Source organism: Monodelphis domestica, chromosome 4, assembly GCF_027887165.1.
Source record: "Monodelphis domestica isolate mMonDom1 chromosome 4, mMonDom1.pri, whole genome shotgun sequence".
Taxonomy (NCBI): domain Eukaryota; kingdom Metazoa; phylum Chordata; class Mammalia; order Didelphimorphia; family Didelphidae; genus Monodelphis; species Monodelphis domestica.
This window is the reverse complement of record NC_077230.1, coordinates 162,110,713-162,128,118: the sequence shown is the minus strand read 5'-3', so window position 1 is coordinate 162,128,118 and position 17,406 is coordinate 162,110,713. Positions and strand designations below refer to the sequence as shown.

The following is a 17,406-nucleotide window of genomic DNA, read 5'->3' as shown; positions in this document are numbered from 1 at the left end:
ACTCGAGCAAATTAGTGGCAACAGAAAAAAGTGAGAATATTTGATTTCACAAGTTGTGGTCAGCTTCTTGAGCCACAATGCTTTAATCACAGGAAATGGTTAAAAGTGATCAAACAGCCTTGTTTGGATGGGACAGCCAGCCAGCTCATTCCTGTGAGCTCTCCTGACTCACTGTATAAGCCCCTAGCTGCAGATCCCAATTTGATTTGAGATGCCTGAACTGTAACTTCTTTTGTTATTTGTGAACTTTCATTCTCTTAAAGAGTCTTGGATTTTTTTTTAATTTGTTAAAGTCAGAATAGGAATTGAACTACAAAAAGGGTTTATCTTTTATCCAGAGCAGTTTTGGGGCTGGGGAGTTATTTTAATTAGCAATAATTAGATGAGGAAGGAATTATTCCAGATTGGTTCTTTGTCTTCAGAAAAGCTTTCCTAGTGGTTTCTCACTTCCCTACTCTCCCAGAATGCCAAAAAAAGACACATTCAACACTCAATGTTCCCTGTTTTTTTTCTGTATCTCTGTCTCTCCCTCACACACAAACACATAAATACACAAACATGCACACTCATACACACCTGCTTCTACTGGGTTTTGTCCAACTAATCAGTAGTTTTCCTACTGCCTAACTTCTATGGAAGTCATGGACCCAGGAGAAAGGCTTTATTCTATTGCCCAACTGAGGGCAACCTGTAAAGACAGGCAAGCCTGAACCCTGTGAAGAACAGAATCATATTTTGTCCAGTTACCCCATATTAGTCATCTTCTCATCTCCTTCTAGTGAGTGGTTAAACTCCTCTGTTTGAGACTCTCAGAGACTTCAAAAGGAGCTCTTGTATGCAAGGCTACCGCACAGAAGGGGATGATTATGTGGTCATTTATTTATATGATTGGGACACAATAGAAGGGACTCTTGGGCCTGAACATGTTCCAATGACTCATAGTATTTTTTTTCCTATGTTATTTGACCTTCGCTCCTTCTACAATTCTCCCACCCTGATGGATCTGCTCCCTAACCACAGCAAGCCCACAGCTATATTTGTTGACCAGAGACTGGAAGAATGAAAGTAACTGTTTGCATCAGGAATCTTCAAAGGGTTTTAAATTAGTTCCTTCTTGTCAACATAGGATCAGATATTAAAGGATTTAGGAAATGAAAGTTGTCATTTCTTGTTTGGAAAACATTTTCTCATGATAAAAAATAGGAAAGTTATAGAGTAATCATCGGGCACAGCTGTATTGTGTGATGCTTAGTTATTACATTATCACTTTACAAATGAGACGGCCCACACAAATCACAATGAATACATGATAGAAAGGAATAACAGCTAAAATGTTTAATCATTTTAAGAGACAAATATAATTATCAGAATATCAAATATTAAATGTCTAGCTCAACAAAAAGTATCTGGAGTTAACAAAGAAAGACATTGATTTATGGAAGTTATGCAAAGTGTCCAAGACCTCCAGAGGGTGCTATTGCATTTATACAGAAATGGATTAAAATATGTACATATTCTTCTGAAAAAGCAAAATTAGAATTTTGAATGCCTTTAATTCTTGCTGGTAAAACACAAGGAAAAGCATATGAGAACCAACAACTATCACACTTTTTTATGCTAAATGGATAACTTAAGCACATCTTGTCATATAGAACAGTTGTTTACCTATAGAGCACATATAATAAAGGAATGGGGGAAAAAAGGAGTTCAAATATCCTTTGGGGGGAATATTTTTATTCATTATATGTATATTATTAATTAATGAAAGTATTTCTTAGTTAAGTCATTAATTTATTTTTATGTCCTCAAATTCATAAATTTAAGAAATGAAAGTATACATTTCAATCACTTTCTTGAGGATCACAAAGCAAGCAAACACATCACAACATAAAAGCAATTGTTGGGAAAGTAGTGTACCATTTCAGTGGTAATTTTAAATGTTTTCTTGGGTGCAGTTAAGTCTTTATCTTCATAATCCCACATCTCAACAGCTTTTTAATGTCACTATGGAGAAAAAAAAAGAAATAAAATTAATGTGAATAATATGCTCTCTAACTTGAGGGTCCAACATTCCTGGCTTGTGTGGTAATGAAGATTATTATATCTATATTTACATATAGATAGAGATATATAGATAGAGATAGAGATATAAAACAGGATTTTGTAACTCTGGGTAAGTATCGAAGATGTCTGTCCTCATCTGTTATCTGTAGGTATCTTTTTCAATTAATATTTTCCCTTAAAAATATGAATGAAAACAGATCTTAAGCAATTCCTTGTGGAATCTGTGGGTGTGTTGGTTCTGTTTTGAGTTGTGGCAGTTATTCCAAATGCCTGTCATCTTGATAATGCTGTTTGTCAATATCACCATGGTGGTATTTTTAGATATTGAGCTGCTGGGAGGCGATTTAGGAATAGTTGGAGGTGGAAATAGGAATGATTTGATGTTTTTCAGGATTTGCTTAGCTTTCAATGCCAGATTGACATTGTTTTACTAGTGATTAATTATGTTCGTTCTAAAGGGGAAAAAAGACCAGACACTAATTTTAGACCCTTAGGTAACACCACTGATTGATGTCATTTAATGCTGGGCAAAGGTGATCTGAAGACAGAAAGGGACTGCCCTAAGAAAGCTCCCCAAGCTCATAGAATTGTATCATATTAAGGAGAAACAATGTAGGCAGGGAGTGTTCCAAGTGAATTGGTGAATGACACCTAAATTGAAATGACTAATATTGTATCAGGGTTAGGAAATTATGCCACATGTACATCCAAAGGTGCGAATGTTGCCAGGGAATTCATGGAGTGCATGTAAATAACAGTACAACAACAAATGCCATTTATATAGCATCTTTCTCTCTGGAGCTCAAACTGTTTTACAAGCATCTAATTAATCCTCTCACCATCTCTGTCAGGGTGGGTAAGGTAGTATAAGTATCTCTGATACTTATAGCAGGACAAAACAAACAGGACAGGAACCAATCCTTGAACACATGCTTGAGGGCTGGTATCTGTTTTTTCTCATTATCAGGGATTGGTGGAACAAGATGGTCCACTTCAAAATGTTTAGTTTGAGTTAGTCTGGCCTTCAGGATGGAGGGATGGTGTCTAGTCAAAGAGATTCAGTAGATAATGATTTATTTTTATTTTAAAATTTGATTTATTTGTTTCTTCCCACTTAAATTCCCAGGTGTGACTCCTTCCCCACTTCCCTTCCCTCATTTGAGAAGGCATAATTTGACAAAAAGATGTAAATATATATATATATATATATATATATATGTGTGTGTGTGTGTGTGTATATATATATATGCATATATATATATATACACACACATATATATATATATTTTTTTTTAAGAAAGCATTGACTTAAAAGATTTGGTACCTCTGATGATCTTTGGGGATCTGGTCTCTCAAAATAGTCCCAGAGAGACTTGCAACAAGTCCAGTGGGTAGGACTATGAGGTTTGATGGTTAGGCAGACACAAGGACATTACAGATGCTAGAACACCTGTTGTTGATCACTGGGTGAACAGCAATGAAAAGCATAGTAAGGCAGATTGTTTCCATTCATCTTCTAGCTTTGCTATCCATACATGCCTTATTGTGGGAAACCAGAAAAGTTTTACAATTTTTAGTCCTAATAAAATGCTCTTCTACTCACCTGATACAATAATAATAGTGTAACACATTAACTTATATAGCCCTTTAAACTTTTTTTATGCAGAGGACTTGCATAACTGTTACCTCAATTGATCCTTCCATAAACCTTGATTTTGGTATGTCTGGTATCATTAACTATTATCATTTGACAGAGGAGAAAACATAAAGCATTAAGTAACTTGTCTAAAACTACAAGGCAAGTTAGTGCTAATGTTGGAATAGGAGAACCTGGAAACTATATCTTAGAGCTGGGAAAAAAAAACAACCTTAGTGGTCACTGAGACCAATCTCATTTTTTATATGTGGAAATTGACGTTTTTAACAAAACTAACTGGTATTTATTTAGCACTTTCAGATTTGTAAAGTGTTTCTCACAGGTTTTCTCATTTGACCCTTGTATTAGCCCTATGAAGTAGATGCTGTTATTATTTCTATTTTATAGGTGAAAAATTTGGCCAAGAGAGGTTAGGTGACTTGCCTGAGAGCCACCCAGCTAGTAAGTGTCTTAAGTCAGAATCTGAATAAAAATCTTTTCTGAATATAGGTCCAAATCCTTAACCACAGTGCCACATAGCCACGTTATTTAAAAAGATGAAGTGGTTTGCTCAAGATGGGTACATAACCAATCCATATTAGAGTCATTATCCTGGAACAACCCCTCCTGAATTCCAGTCTGATTGACTTTTTTGGTTTTTGTTTTTTACCCCCATCACATCACTTTGATTTCTTTTTTTATGTGTAGACATGGTCTAAGAGAAAACAAATAAATGGGTATTGAAACCTCATTGGGACTGATGATATGCAAATAATTTTGTTCATCAAAATTGAGTGAAGGAGGGGAGGTGAAGGGAAGATGCATTAGTATATCCTGGAGAGTCAGAGGGACTTGGGAAGGGTATCTGTAAAAACACTGAAACAATATATAATATAGTAGAAAGAGAAGTGGTCCAAAAGGCAGAACACATGATTCTGGTCCCTGCTCTCACACTTACTAGCCATATACCCTTGAGCAAGTCATTTAAAATCTGGAAGGTTCAACATCTTCATCTATATAATGGGGATAACAGACATAGTATCTGCCTGATGGGTTATTATCAGAATCAAACAAGATAATGTTTGCAAAGGGTTTTCGTGTCTACATAGCTGTGTTTAAATGTAAATTGTATATAAATGTAAGTATTTTATTTCCTAAAACCATACTCTCAGCCTACAACTTGAAGAGGAAGAGGTGGCTCTTTGTTCTTAACAAATCAGCAAGAAATGCTTACTATGTTCCAGGTACTGCCCCATAGACCAGGGGGCATAAAAAAGAGCAAAACATTGATTATGCCAAAAGATCACAAGCTCTAGTAGGTTCAGTCAAGGTGGAAAGCCTTTGAACACAGCCCAGGGACTGTGTGTGTTGACTATGTGTGAATTTCCTTTTCTACACTCATAACATTTTGATATCAGAAAGTTGGCCATAAGTTGTGTCTTTATTTTAGAAAAGACATGATAACCAATGAAGGTCTTCAGTGGGGATGTATAGGCTCTGCTGGAGAAAATAGAATCTATAGGGATGAAATCGATCAAATCATTTCAAGTCTCCTGACCTTGGTTTTCCCATATGAAAAGGAGGTTATAATAAATGATCTCTAAGATCATGCCAATTCCACACAAATTTTGGATCCAATGAAATTCTGCAATCCAGAAGTAAAGAAATAAGAGAGAGCAAGAAAGCCACTGTATTCTCTGAAAGATCCTATAAAATGCTATTTTCCTTGAACTAGAAATGAGGAGATAGAATGTTGACAGTAACACAGGAAAGAAAAAATCCCCAGCTAGATAGGGAAATAAAATACATTTCTAAAATGACAACTCCCTTTCAATCTTTGAAAATTGGTGTTAGGTGTGGATGTGTTTATATTTATAACTCCAAGTCTTTTTATACCCTTTATTGAAATAAAATATACAATTCCAGGGGAAAAACATATATTTGAGTTCAGTGATTGACATATGCATATTATGTAAGGAGATGATTCTGTGAGTAGTAATATGCTAAACCCTTCTAATCAGCCTCCTATAGGCTATCACCTTCCAGACTGTATAAGTAGTGACCCTGGCCATCATTGTCTCACTTATTCACATGTCTCACTGTGCAAAAATTTAAATAAGAAAAGCATTTTTAATATTGAGCCAGTAATTTAATGGTTTGACTTTATATTTTATTATAACCAACCCTACATTTTAGCATGCCGCCTTAAGTGAGCAAGATATATACTAAACAGTGATTTAAAATGTACATAAAAATTGCTAGATGAAAAGGTTCATATCTTTTTCTGTTATGTGTGTCACTGTCTATAACTCTGCATCGAGATCTATACATAGATTTATGCAATTGGATAAAAAAAATCTCACAATCATATCTTAAATCCAAGCCATTTGCGAGGATTAGCCTGCTCCACTAATTCACTGAGGTGGGATTTTAGTTATTCAGCCAGTCCTTTACTCAAGACTGTATCCTGAGGGAAATCATGCAGCATCTCATCAGCTTGTAAACATTAGCAGTCAGCCCACATCGTCCTGATTTATTCTTCAGGTAGGTGATCACATTTCTAAGACTTAGGAAGTTTGTGAGCTTGCTTCTGCCAGCAAATGAGACGTGCCCATCCGAGTTGCAATCTGAAGATTTCAGTTTCCTCATCTGTAAAATGGGGATAATAATAGCATTGCCTCACCGGGTTGTTATGAGCATCAGATAACACAAAACATTTAAAGTGCTTAATAAATCTTAAAGCTTTATATAAATGCTTGCTACAATTGTATTTATTTTGGCATTTCAAAATACTCATAGCTTTATTATAGGAAATTTGTTTCACTTTCCTTATCTCTTTGGAAGCATGACCAGTTCTCTTTGCTAAAACTGCTTCTCTTCTACTGCCCAACCATTGGATGCTCCCCTAGTCACCAAAAACAATGGGAGAGAAGCCGATAACCAGCTAAAAAGAAGGAAATTGGGGGAAAGCTGGGGATTATCATACTTTTTTCACACTGCCTTTTGATATAGCCTGGTTTTATTTCTAAAATTGACATTTTAATCAGTGTGCTCTGACTACTCCTTTATTAATCTCATTTTCCTGGAATCTGTGCTTCAGCTTGGTCATTAAAACACCCATGGAGACAATCGTTTGACTATGCTATCAGCAGTTTATGAAAAACCATTAGTGCTTGAGGGGTATGATGGTAAAGCACTCAGATCACCAACAGGTCAGCTCAAAGTGACTCATTTTCTAAATGTATTTTTCCTCTCCCTCTCCCCTGAAAATACAAATGATGGTAAGGAGATGTTATATGGAAAAATGTTCCCCATTTTCAGCTGATGGGCTTTGTAGAAGTTTCACAAGTTGCAAATGTTTTTTCCTGGAGTTGTCTGAAATGAACAGATCTAGCTAGGTTCAGCTCCGTGGAGATACTTGCGCAGCTTGCCCACAGAGGAAAATTGAGCAGCCACCGCCAGGGGTTATGGCTCACTAGGGCATCTAAGGACAAGCTAGAGGAGACCCGAGAGTTGTGCAGACATCCATCAGATGATTATAGGATAAAACAAGGAGTCTGATTGAGGGAAGAGATCGGATAAAGTGGGGCTACATTCCTCACCAGAGTACCTCTGTCAGAATTTTTGAATCATTAAGACAATGGAAATCTGAATGTGCAACAAAAGGGACTTAAAAAAAAAAGGTTAGAGAAATATATATGTATACATACACACATATACATATACGTATATGTATAAACAAGAGGAAACTCTCAATGAGAGTCAAGTTCCAGCAAAGAATCCTACAAAGTGGTTACCAGTAGAGGAAATCTGACATCACCCACTCAATCTGAATAAGGCATCATTGAGCCAACTAGGGAAGAGTTTAGAGGTCCCAATGGCCGTTGTTCTGTGGTTGGTCATTGGGTGGCCAGAGTTGTCCTGCATGGTTCAGCATTTCAAGTGCTCCAAACAAGCAATTAAAGGTGAACAGAAGTTCTATATGAGGAGGTTTGTCTGCTGGGTTCTGGTCATTTATCTGAGAGTTTGAAAGTGCATGGCACAGTTGCTTATTGTTCAGTTGTTTCAGATGAGTCTCACTCCTTGTGACTCTATTTAGAATTTTCTTTGTAAAGATGCTAGAGTGGCTTCTCATCTCCTTCTCCTCCTCATTTTATAGATGAGAAACCTGAGGCATAATTAAATGACTTGCCCAGGATCACTCAGCTAGAAGGTGTCGGAGATTAAATATGAACTCAGGAAGATGAATCTTCCTGACTCCAGGCTTGGCATTCTATCTACTGCATATCTCCTAGAAGCAAGTTGGTACTTATTTCTTTCCTTCTTCCCTTTCACTGCGTCTTTGAGTATAAAATCCCCAAAGTTCTTTCTCCTTCAGTCCTGAAATGGGGGCTCTAATAGGTTCTCTGTTTCCTCGGGTGAGACTGCTGGGTAGACATTTCTATACGAAGCTGTAGAAACAGTAGAAAATTGGGTTATAGAGTCCAGCCCAATTTGTTATATGTTTTATCCTGCTTTTTAGAAAAAGAATCCCTCTAACTGTAATTATGTGTGTGTTTGACTCACACATTCAAAGCAGGACACTATTCATCTCTTTCTTTAGCCTTTTCACCAGCTCTGTTCTACAGAGGGTCTTTCTTCTTGGTGTACTCCAAGGCTATTTTCTTGAGCCTTCTTAGCCCTTCTCGGTCTCTGTTAATGTCTCTCTCTCATTAATTAAACCTATAGGAACTGGTGAAATTGATGAATGAAAATATATGAATATATTTATATATATAACTCTATTATCATAATATATGACATATAGGCTATATAGTATTATAGTATATACATTCTATATGTATATGTAGTATATACAGGCACACATGGCATACATGCATATGTGTAAATATGTACATATACTATATATAGTTATGTATAAACTATGTGCTCTACATGTATGTGGTATATGTGTATATATATGTTATTTGTTGTTCAGTTATTTCTGACTCTTTGTGGTCCCATTTGGGGATTTCTTGGTAGAGATACTTGAATAATTTATTCCTTCAAATATTTTTCAGATGAAGAACTAAGACAAACAGAGTTAAGTGATGTGCTTAGGGTCACTCAGCTAGTAAGTACCCGAGGTCAGATTTGAACTCAGGAAAATGTCTTCCTGATTCCAGGTCGGGAATATTATTCAATGTGCTACCTAACTGCCCCACAATATTACCAAAAAACCACTCCCCATATTGCCTCATATATAATATATGCTATATATAGTACTTAAAATAAACATATGTAGTATTATATATTTTATGTTTATGGTTTATATAGACACATACTTTCCTTTGTTAATCTCATCAATTCCAATAGGTTTAATTATCATTTCTATGCAAATGATTAGATCTATATATCTAGCTCTAGTCTCTTACCTGAGCCACAGTCCTGAGTGATCAATTGTCTACTAGACATTTAATATATATAATGAGCATTTAAACATCTTCAAAACAGAACCCAAATTTACCGATTTTCAAACTTCCTTTTCTGTTTGATATACTACCATCCTTTGTCACCTATAGTTGTAAGTTTTGTGTTATCTTTTTCTCCTTCTTCTCCCACTACTTTCCCCCTGCTTATTTGACTTGTATTTATTTTATTTTCATTTTGTGAATCCTTATATACAACTTTCATGATGACTGGTATGTTCATGCTGTCTCTTCTGGTAGAATGTAGAACATTTGAGGACTAAGACTGCTTTGTTTTTGTCTTTGCATGTCCAGTGTCCAGCATGTGGCAGATACTTGATAAATAACTGTTTTTGACTGATGATAGCATACTAAAAATATCACCTCCTTAATCCTTGGCACTACTAGTCTTTTAGCTGTCACTTCATTTTTTAAATTTAAATTTTTAAAATGAATTAATTAATTGAGAATATTCTTCCATGGATACATGATTCATGTTCTTTCTCTCCCCTCCTTCCTCCCCACTCCCTAGCTGCCACTTTAAAAACCATTGACTCCTACTGAACTTGAAATCTCTAAAAACTCAAGTTATTTTTCACAAAACCTGCTATATAGGTATACTTCACCAAGATACTTTATGTTAAGTGAATCTTCAGAAGATGAGCTAACATCCCAATATTGTTAATCAGTTATAATTACTAGTTATTTTAACAAGTTCTGCAAATAACTCACATAACTTTAAACATCAAAGAATATTGAAGAAGAGAACATACATTTATTAAGTGCCTACTATGTGTCAGTCACTGTGCTAAGCATTTGACAAATACCTCATTTGATCCTCACAACAACTCTGGGAGGTATATGCTATTATTTTCCCCATTTTATAGCTGAAGAAAATAAGTCAGATAGAGTTTAAATGACTTGCCCAGAGTCACCTATTAGGAAGAGTCGAAGGCAAAAGTTGAGCTCAGGTTCTCCTGAGTCCAGACTTAGCACTCTATCCACTATGCCACATAGCTGTCTTTATTTAATCCTGTCCTTCTAATGACAAGATAGAAATAAATTTCAGGATTATCTCTAGCTGAAGTCCATTGAACGAGATAAAAATAAAGGCTTTCATAATAACAACAGCAAAAACATTGTTGAGGGTTTTTTTTTTAAATACAGAATCTAATCTAATTTAGTGTAACAAAGGACAATGGAATTAAATGTCAAATGGATCCATGCCATATGACATTGAGTACTTTTCTCTGGGAGCAGAAAACCAGTGCAAATTTAACTGGTATATTGTTAGTCAATATAGTTCATTTTTTAAATAGTCCAAGACTTTACATTTATTGTTATCAAATTTCATTCTTTTTTATGAGATCCAGTGTTCTAGCCTCTCATGATCTATTCTGCATCCTAAATGTTAAACAATGTATTATTCTTTTCTTATGTCAGAGATATACACAACAGCCTTCAGTTTGATGGTAGTAGTAGTGCAACTTCACATATGCATAGAGGATAGAGTTCAAGATTTAGAATTAGGAAGACCTGGGTTTAAGATAATTTTTAAAAATTAAAATGCTTGCCAGATATGTGGCAATGGGCAAGTCATTACCTCCCCCAAACCTCAGTTTCTCTGCCTATAAAATGGGGATTCAGTAAGTATTAAGTAGGGGGAAGCAAGGGAATAAGCATTTTACTAGGTCCTACTGAGAGCCAATCACTGTGAAAAGCACTTTACAAACAATTTCTCCTTTGATCCTCATGATAGCCATGGGAGATAAGTATTTTTGGTGGAGAAGAAAGCTACTCCATTCAACTTTGCAAGAGAAGGAGAGATTGCAAGGTAAGGTTATGCTTCTGTATTCCCTCAGGCATCTCCATTCTCTCTAAAAATGTCCTTGCTCAAGGAGTCAAGAGCACTGACTATAGAGTTTAAACTTGGTGTCAGTAGAACTGAATTTAGATCCTGACTGATCGTTTAACCTTTAGTCAGGAACTTTTATGATTATATAGAATCCCTCTAGCTTTAGATTAGTTATCCCATGATCCTATGATATCTGTGCATCTTACCAAGGTCACTGGGAAATCAATCCCAGGATTCACACATAACTATTCTCCAAAGTCTTTTCTACTCTACCAGAGGGTAGAGGTTCATGAGTTTCTATGCTCAGTCCTGTTATATCTGTAAAACACTTTACAAACCTTTGAAACAACATATATATGTACATAATACATATATGTATGTATATATTAGTAATTTTTATCTATTCATTTCATTAATAGAAATGTTCAACAGCACTGGATTAAAGAGAGATTCTTGCAACATTCCACTAGAAATGTGGTTCCAAGTTATTGAACTATTAATGACCAATTTGGAGGTACAGGGAGATAAATAAATCACCCCTCTTGTACCTCTTTGCTATGAATGTCTAGATGATTCCATGTATTTATTTAAGCTCTTGGTAAGCTGAACATCAACTTGTGTCTCATTTATTGAGAAATATTTATCTTTGGATAAAGATCCATTCAGGTTGAATATATTGCCTATAAACTCAATGTCAAACCAAAAGAATGAATCACTCTCTGAAACCATAATTTTAATGGCAAACTAGCCAACATCAGAAAAATTTGGGCTCATTGCTCACACTTCATCACTGGTATATAATGTCATCACTCCAGAAAACATAACATGCTGTATGAACTGTACTTCTAGTATATTCCAGCTTTCTGATCTATGTATATCTATCATCTATCTTATATGTAGACAAATATTTCAAAGAACTCAAAATAGCGTTGATCAGTTGGAGGGAGACCTTCAAAATGATAAAAATATATTAAAAAGGTCCAATCCAATTAATATCACTCCCTAGTAGCAGAGAGGATTGAAGAGTCTTTAGTAATCAAAGATGATGTGTAAGCTATCCGTCTACCATCATCATTATCTCCCCACCTTCCCAAATATTACCAACAACTTCTTGGGCCATTTCCATTGCCAAGATCTTTCAACTTCAACTCCCAACATCATCTACAGAATATTTTAGAGCTTAGAGACAAAGGAGGACTTGAGTGCACAGGTGGCATTGTGTACAATATTTGGTATAGCCTTCTTGGATGCCTTCTGCCATGCTGGAACTCTAGGAAATATCTAAAATAAGTAGCAGCTGGTTACACTGGGTTTTCTATTTATGCTGGGGTTTTAAGGGATCTAGATAGTAGTAAGGGAGCTGTTGAATCTTGGATCAGATCACCCTATGGGCATTATGGGATGAGAAGTGGATGTGCAGTTAGTAGAGAGAAAAAGGAAATTCTGATTACAGCTAGGAAATTCTATTTTGAAAGCTTTTTATTCCACAAATCTTGGAGATTATAAGTATTTGGGTTGGCAGCATATAAATAGTATTCTTAAATTTTTATGGATTAGTTTTTTGTCTGGATTATTATCAGCAACAATTTTATCTTTGTTACTATTGTTAAAGAACTGTTTGTTGTATACTGAAGAAAAATTTAAAGGTTTTATTTATTTTATGGATATTTATTGTTCATTTATGACAGATATTGAGGTCCTGACATAATAATGAGTCTGAGTATATGTCTTGTTAAGAATTTGGAGGGGATCAAAATTTTGCCACCCTTAGTGATATCTTATAGATTCAACAATTCTTTAAATAGTTGTACTGTGGAAGAGAGGTGTGAACCTCCTTTCTATAAAGTGGGTGGCAGTGACCTGGTAAAAAAGTTCTATCATAATCTCCTCTGTTTCTTTGTCATCTTATTTGTTTCTCCCTCTCTCATTCTCTTTTACACTTTCTTTCTCTCTCTCTCTCCCTTCCTTCCTTCCTTCCTTCCTTCCTTCCTTCCTTCCTTCCTTCCTTCCTTCCTTCCTTCCTTCCTTCCTTCCTTCCTTCCTTCCTTCCTTCCTTCCTTCCTTCCTTCTTCCTTCCTTCCTTTCTCTTCTCTCTGTCTCTGTCTGTCTTTCTGTCTGTCTGTCTCCCTCCCTCCCTCCCTTTCTTTCTTGTTTGGATTCACTGGCCTCTGTAATAGGCCTTTTTTTTTTCCTGGCATAGCTTCCTTTGCCTCACTTTCCCTAATCATGATACAACTTCCTTCTCTTGTGTAACCTGATGGGACAAGCTTCCCTAACATAGCTTTCTGGTCAAGGTGAGACATAAAAAGCCCTAAAGGTATATAGACCGTGTCTCTCAGATCTAGTGGGAGCCTGAGACCAAGGAGAGTTACCATAGTTTCCTACTTTACTGAAGACACACTTTTCCAGATTGAGATGAAGGCATTTATGCCCAATAAAGTCAATAGTTAATAAACATGTATTAAGTATAGAAGCTAAGTGCCACTGTGACTTTGTTGTATAGTCTTACTGTGTGAGATAACCTCTTTTTGAATGATAATTTTATAATCAATTATTATTTTATTGGTTTAATTAGATTATTAAATTGAAATCATATTATTAATAATAATGAATAGTAAGTTCAGTGACCTGTGAGTATCTCATTTTATCCTAATATTTAATATAAACTAATAAGCTCTTGGTAATAGAACTGTGCCTACAAAAGCCAATTAGCTTGCTTCTAACTCTAAACCTACAATCTCATGACAAAACAAATAAACTTATTTTTGGTTATTCTAGGAGCAAGATATAATAAAAGAAAATGAGGTGATAAAAATAATAGACAACAGTGAACAGCTTCAACTCTTATTCAAGCCTTCAACTATAATTTTGCTTCTGCTTTTTCTTCCAAAGAGAATGATGTTTACAATGGACATAATATAGTGGAAAATCATAGAAGGAAGTTTATTGAAGTCCAAGATATGTGAGGAGATGGTAAAATAGCACCTAGTTGTCTTTGATGAGGTCAAGTCACCAAGACTCTCATACAGATCACATGTTAGTATTTATCCTGAATAAATCATAAGATGTGATTGCTGAATTATCACTAATGATATTTGAAGGATTGTGGCACATAGAATAAATGGCATGGAACTGAAGGACAAAATCTTCCTACTGCTGAAAGAAGAAAACATGGTGACATCTACAAACTGTAGACCAGTGAGCTTGACTCTGATGCCTGGCAAATTCTAGGACATGTTATTAAAAGTATGGTTTGAGAGCATTTAGAATGAGAAGTAGTTTGCTAAATGCCATTATGTCTTTATCAAGAACAGAGAATGTCAGACTAGCTTTATTTCTCTTTTTGATAGGGTAAGTATACTAGTAAATGAAAGGAATATTTTAGAGATGATATACTTAATTTTTTTTGTTATTATTATAGCATAGTTCATTTTATTCTTCTTTCTATTTTAAATTGTTTTATTCGTATATTTTATTTTCCTGATTGTGCTTTACTTCACTCTGCATCAATTTATGTATATTACTTGGTTTTACAGTTTCTTTGTATTTATCATTTATATATTTTATACAATGTTTTTAGCTATTTCTTGTTTTGAAAACACCTGTTTTTTTCCAATTATTTGCTACTATGAAAAAATGTTGTTATGACTATTTTGTTACATAAGTAATTTCTTTCCATTTTTGACCAAAGCCTTAGGTTGTTTTCATCTCCATATTCCTAGATACTATGATTCTTTTAATGGAATTTAAGTTAAAATTAGCTTTCCTTGAAGTCATATCACATAGATAATTCACATTTTCTTGAAATGTACAAAAATGGACATTCTATCCTTGAGAAGTCAGTTCATGGAATCTAAGTGAAATAATTTTATATTTGTTTGTATTAAATTATTTCTTGTAAGCTAAGGTCCATTGTTTTAGCCTTTCAGAATCTTTTTGAAAACTCATTTTCATCCAGTGTGTGTCAATTATCTATCCCATCTTTACTTCATCTATAAATTTGAGAAGCAAACCATTGTGTATGCCTTTGAGCAAGTCATTGGTTTTAATAGGGACAGGGATAAATGCAGTTCCCTGGGGGCACCCAATCAGACTCATTCTCATCCACCACAAGTTACTGTGGAAGCTTAAATTTCTACTTGTAATCTAGTCCATATCTACAATTTCCCCATAGGAATATTATGAGAGACTTTACCAAATGTTTTAGTCAAATTTAAACATTCACATGATGGGTTCTGTTTTTTTTTTCTTTCTTCGGTCTGGTCTGAAACACCCTTTTCTTAATGAAGCCAGGATTACTCTTTGTGATTGTGGCATCTATTTTTAGATTTTTACTAGTTTTTTTTATAATACTTTCTAGAATTTTTCCAGGAATGAAATTCAAGCATTCTGGCCCATAATGTTCAGACTTTGTTCTCTTCCCAGTTTTTCAAAATTGAGACATTTGCCTCCTTCTAATTTGGGAATGCTCCTATTGTCAATGATCTTTTTTCTTCCAGGTCTTTCAGAATCAAAGATGTAGTTCACCTAGGCTCAATGACTTTGCATTGTGTTCAGTCCATGATTCAAGACAATCCCAGAAACTCATGATGAAAAATGTTGCCTTCAGAGAAAGAACTGATGTAGTTTTAATAGATCAAAAATACTATATTTCATTTTCTTTCTTCTTTTCTTTCTTTGAGATCTCTTCCACAAAATGACAAGTGTGGACAAATGTTTTACATGTTTGCATATGTGAAATCTACATTAGATTGTTTAATACCTCAGGGAGGGAAGAAGGGCGGGATGGAGTGGAGGGAGGGAGGATGGGAAGGACAGAAAGAGTTTTAACTTGGAAAAAAATTTACCATAAATGTTAAAAATTGTTTTTACATGTAATTAAAGGGAAATAAGATATTATAATTAAAATAGAGAAAAATAAAAAATAAAATTGAGGTTTGGACAAATGACCTCTAATATTTCTGAGACCTATTGATCTTTCATTTATTTTGCTTTCTAGCCATATAAATGAATTTTGTATGTAGATCTCTGAGACTGCGATACTTATAACTGTTCCCTTTCATGAATTTTGTCTCCTATAGATTTTCTGGGTTTTCTATAACTTTTCTTTTCCTGGAATTCAACTACTTTGTGTAGTATCTAGTTTGATGACTTTATATAGGTAGTTTCCCACATCTATCTTCATTTTCAGGTATTCTTCTTTCCCTTGTCTCTAATAAAGCCCTATTCTAGTGCCTTACAGTGGCTTCTTTAGGAAAGAATTCACTTAATGCTGCCAATCCTTCAGGCTATTGTCCTAGATCTCTCTTCTCCATTCACAGAAAACTTCTTTTAAAATATGCTGTTCTAGCTCATTGCTTCCACTTCCTCATTTCTCAGTTGCTTCCTGACCCCTTGCTATCTGGCTTCTGACTAATATTTAATGAAAACTTTCCTTTCTAAGGTTTTTCTCTCTTGATGCAATGTTTGGATTGCCATCTTTGAAGTTGCTGCATTGCTTTCCACCCCAACACTCCAACCACAAATGACAGAATTCCTAGCTACATCACTGTATAGGCACTAAGTATATTTCTATATTATTTTTCCTAGTAAACACATGCACCAAAAAGATGCCTTGGAATGCAATGTCTTACCCCATGAAATTGGCTTCAAATGGGGATGAGGAGTAAGAGCTAATATCTTTTAGAATCTCTTTTCAGTCTTTGTAGGTCTAGGCTAACAGTTCCTTATTCTAATATCTGTTTCAATTTTGTTCCATTGGTGTTAAGAAATGATCTAAATCTTGATCTATCTGGGTGGAAGGAGTTTTGAGGCCCAATTTATAGACCTCTAAAATTACGGTAATGGTTCGATGTAATATAGTAACACTTAAATATTATTTTGTGTAGAATATTCCCCCCTCTTTCTCTCTCAAGCAATCTATGTTGATAAATAGTAAATGAAAAGCAAAGGACTTGGGATATTCAAATCATTTTTTTTTCTTTTGAAGACTGAAAACAGGTAGAAAGTAGATGTCAAAGCCAGGCCACCTGAAAGAAGGTCTAGTTTCATTTGTGGAAATCACATCATTGTAGAAAGTTCAGGCCCCAGAGCTGGGCGGTCTATTGTCCCTGTCCCCCCCCCCCCCAGGAAAGGTGAGAGCCCTCAATCACAGACTGGGAATGCTCTGAGCTAGCAAATGCAAGAGGCTCTCGCCTTGAGGAAAATCTTTAAAAGTTGCAAGGCTCCCCAGAAGCCGGGGTTGGGAGGCATGCATTGTGTCATGCACATTAATTCAGTTGGCACATTACAATGTTAAACTAAATGACATTATTACAAAGCTCTGCTAAGAAGTGTTGACAGGTCCATATGGTAATTTTACAATGTATAATGAACACACAGACTCCTTTCTTGCAGAAATTTAT

General features: G+C 35.2%; 1 long non-coding RNA gene across 2 annotated transcripts in view; it reads left to right on the top strand.

Moving 5' to 3' along the window:
* Positions 1–17,406, top strand: part of LOC103101905 (uncharacterized) — a 71,088-nt gene that overhangs the window by 17,461 nt on the left and 36,221 nt on the right. The window contains exon 3 of one of the 2 annotated variants that reach the window (XR_467524.2): positions 13,781–16,030. The exons of the other annotated variant lie outside the window; for it this stretch is intronic. This is a non-coding gene — a long non-coding RNA (uncharacterized LOC103101905). Of the gene's footprint in view, positions 1–13,780; positions 16,031–17,406 lie in introns of those variants that run through there. 2 annotated transcript variants of the gene reach the window in all.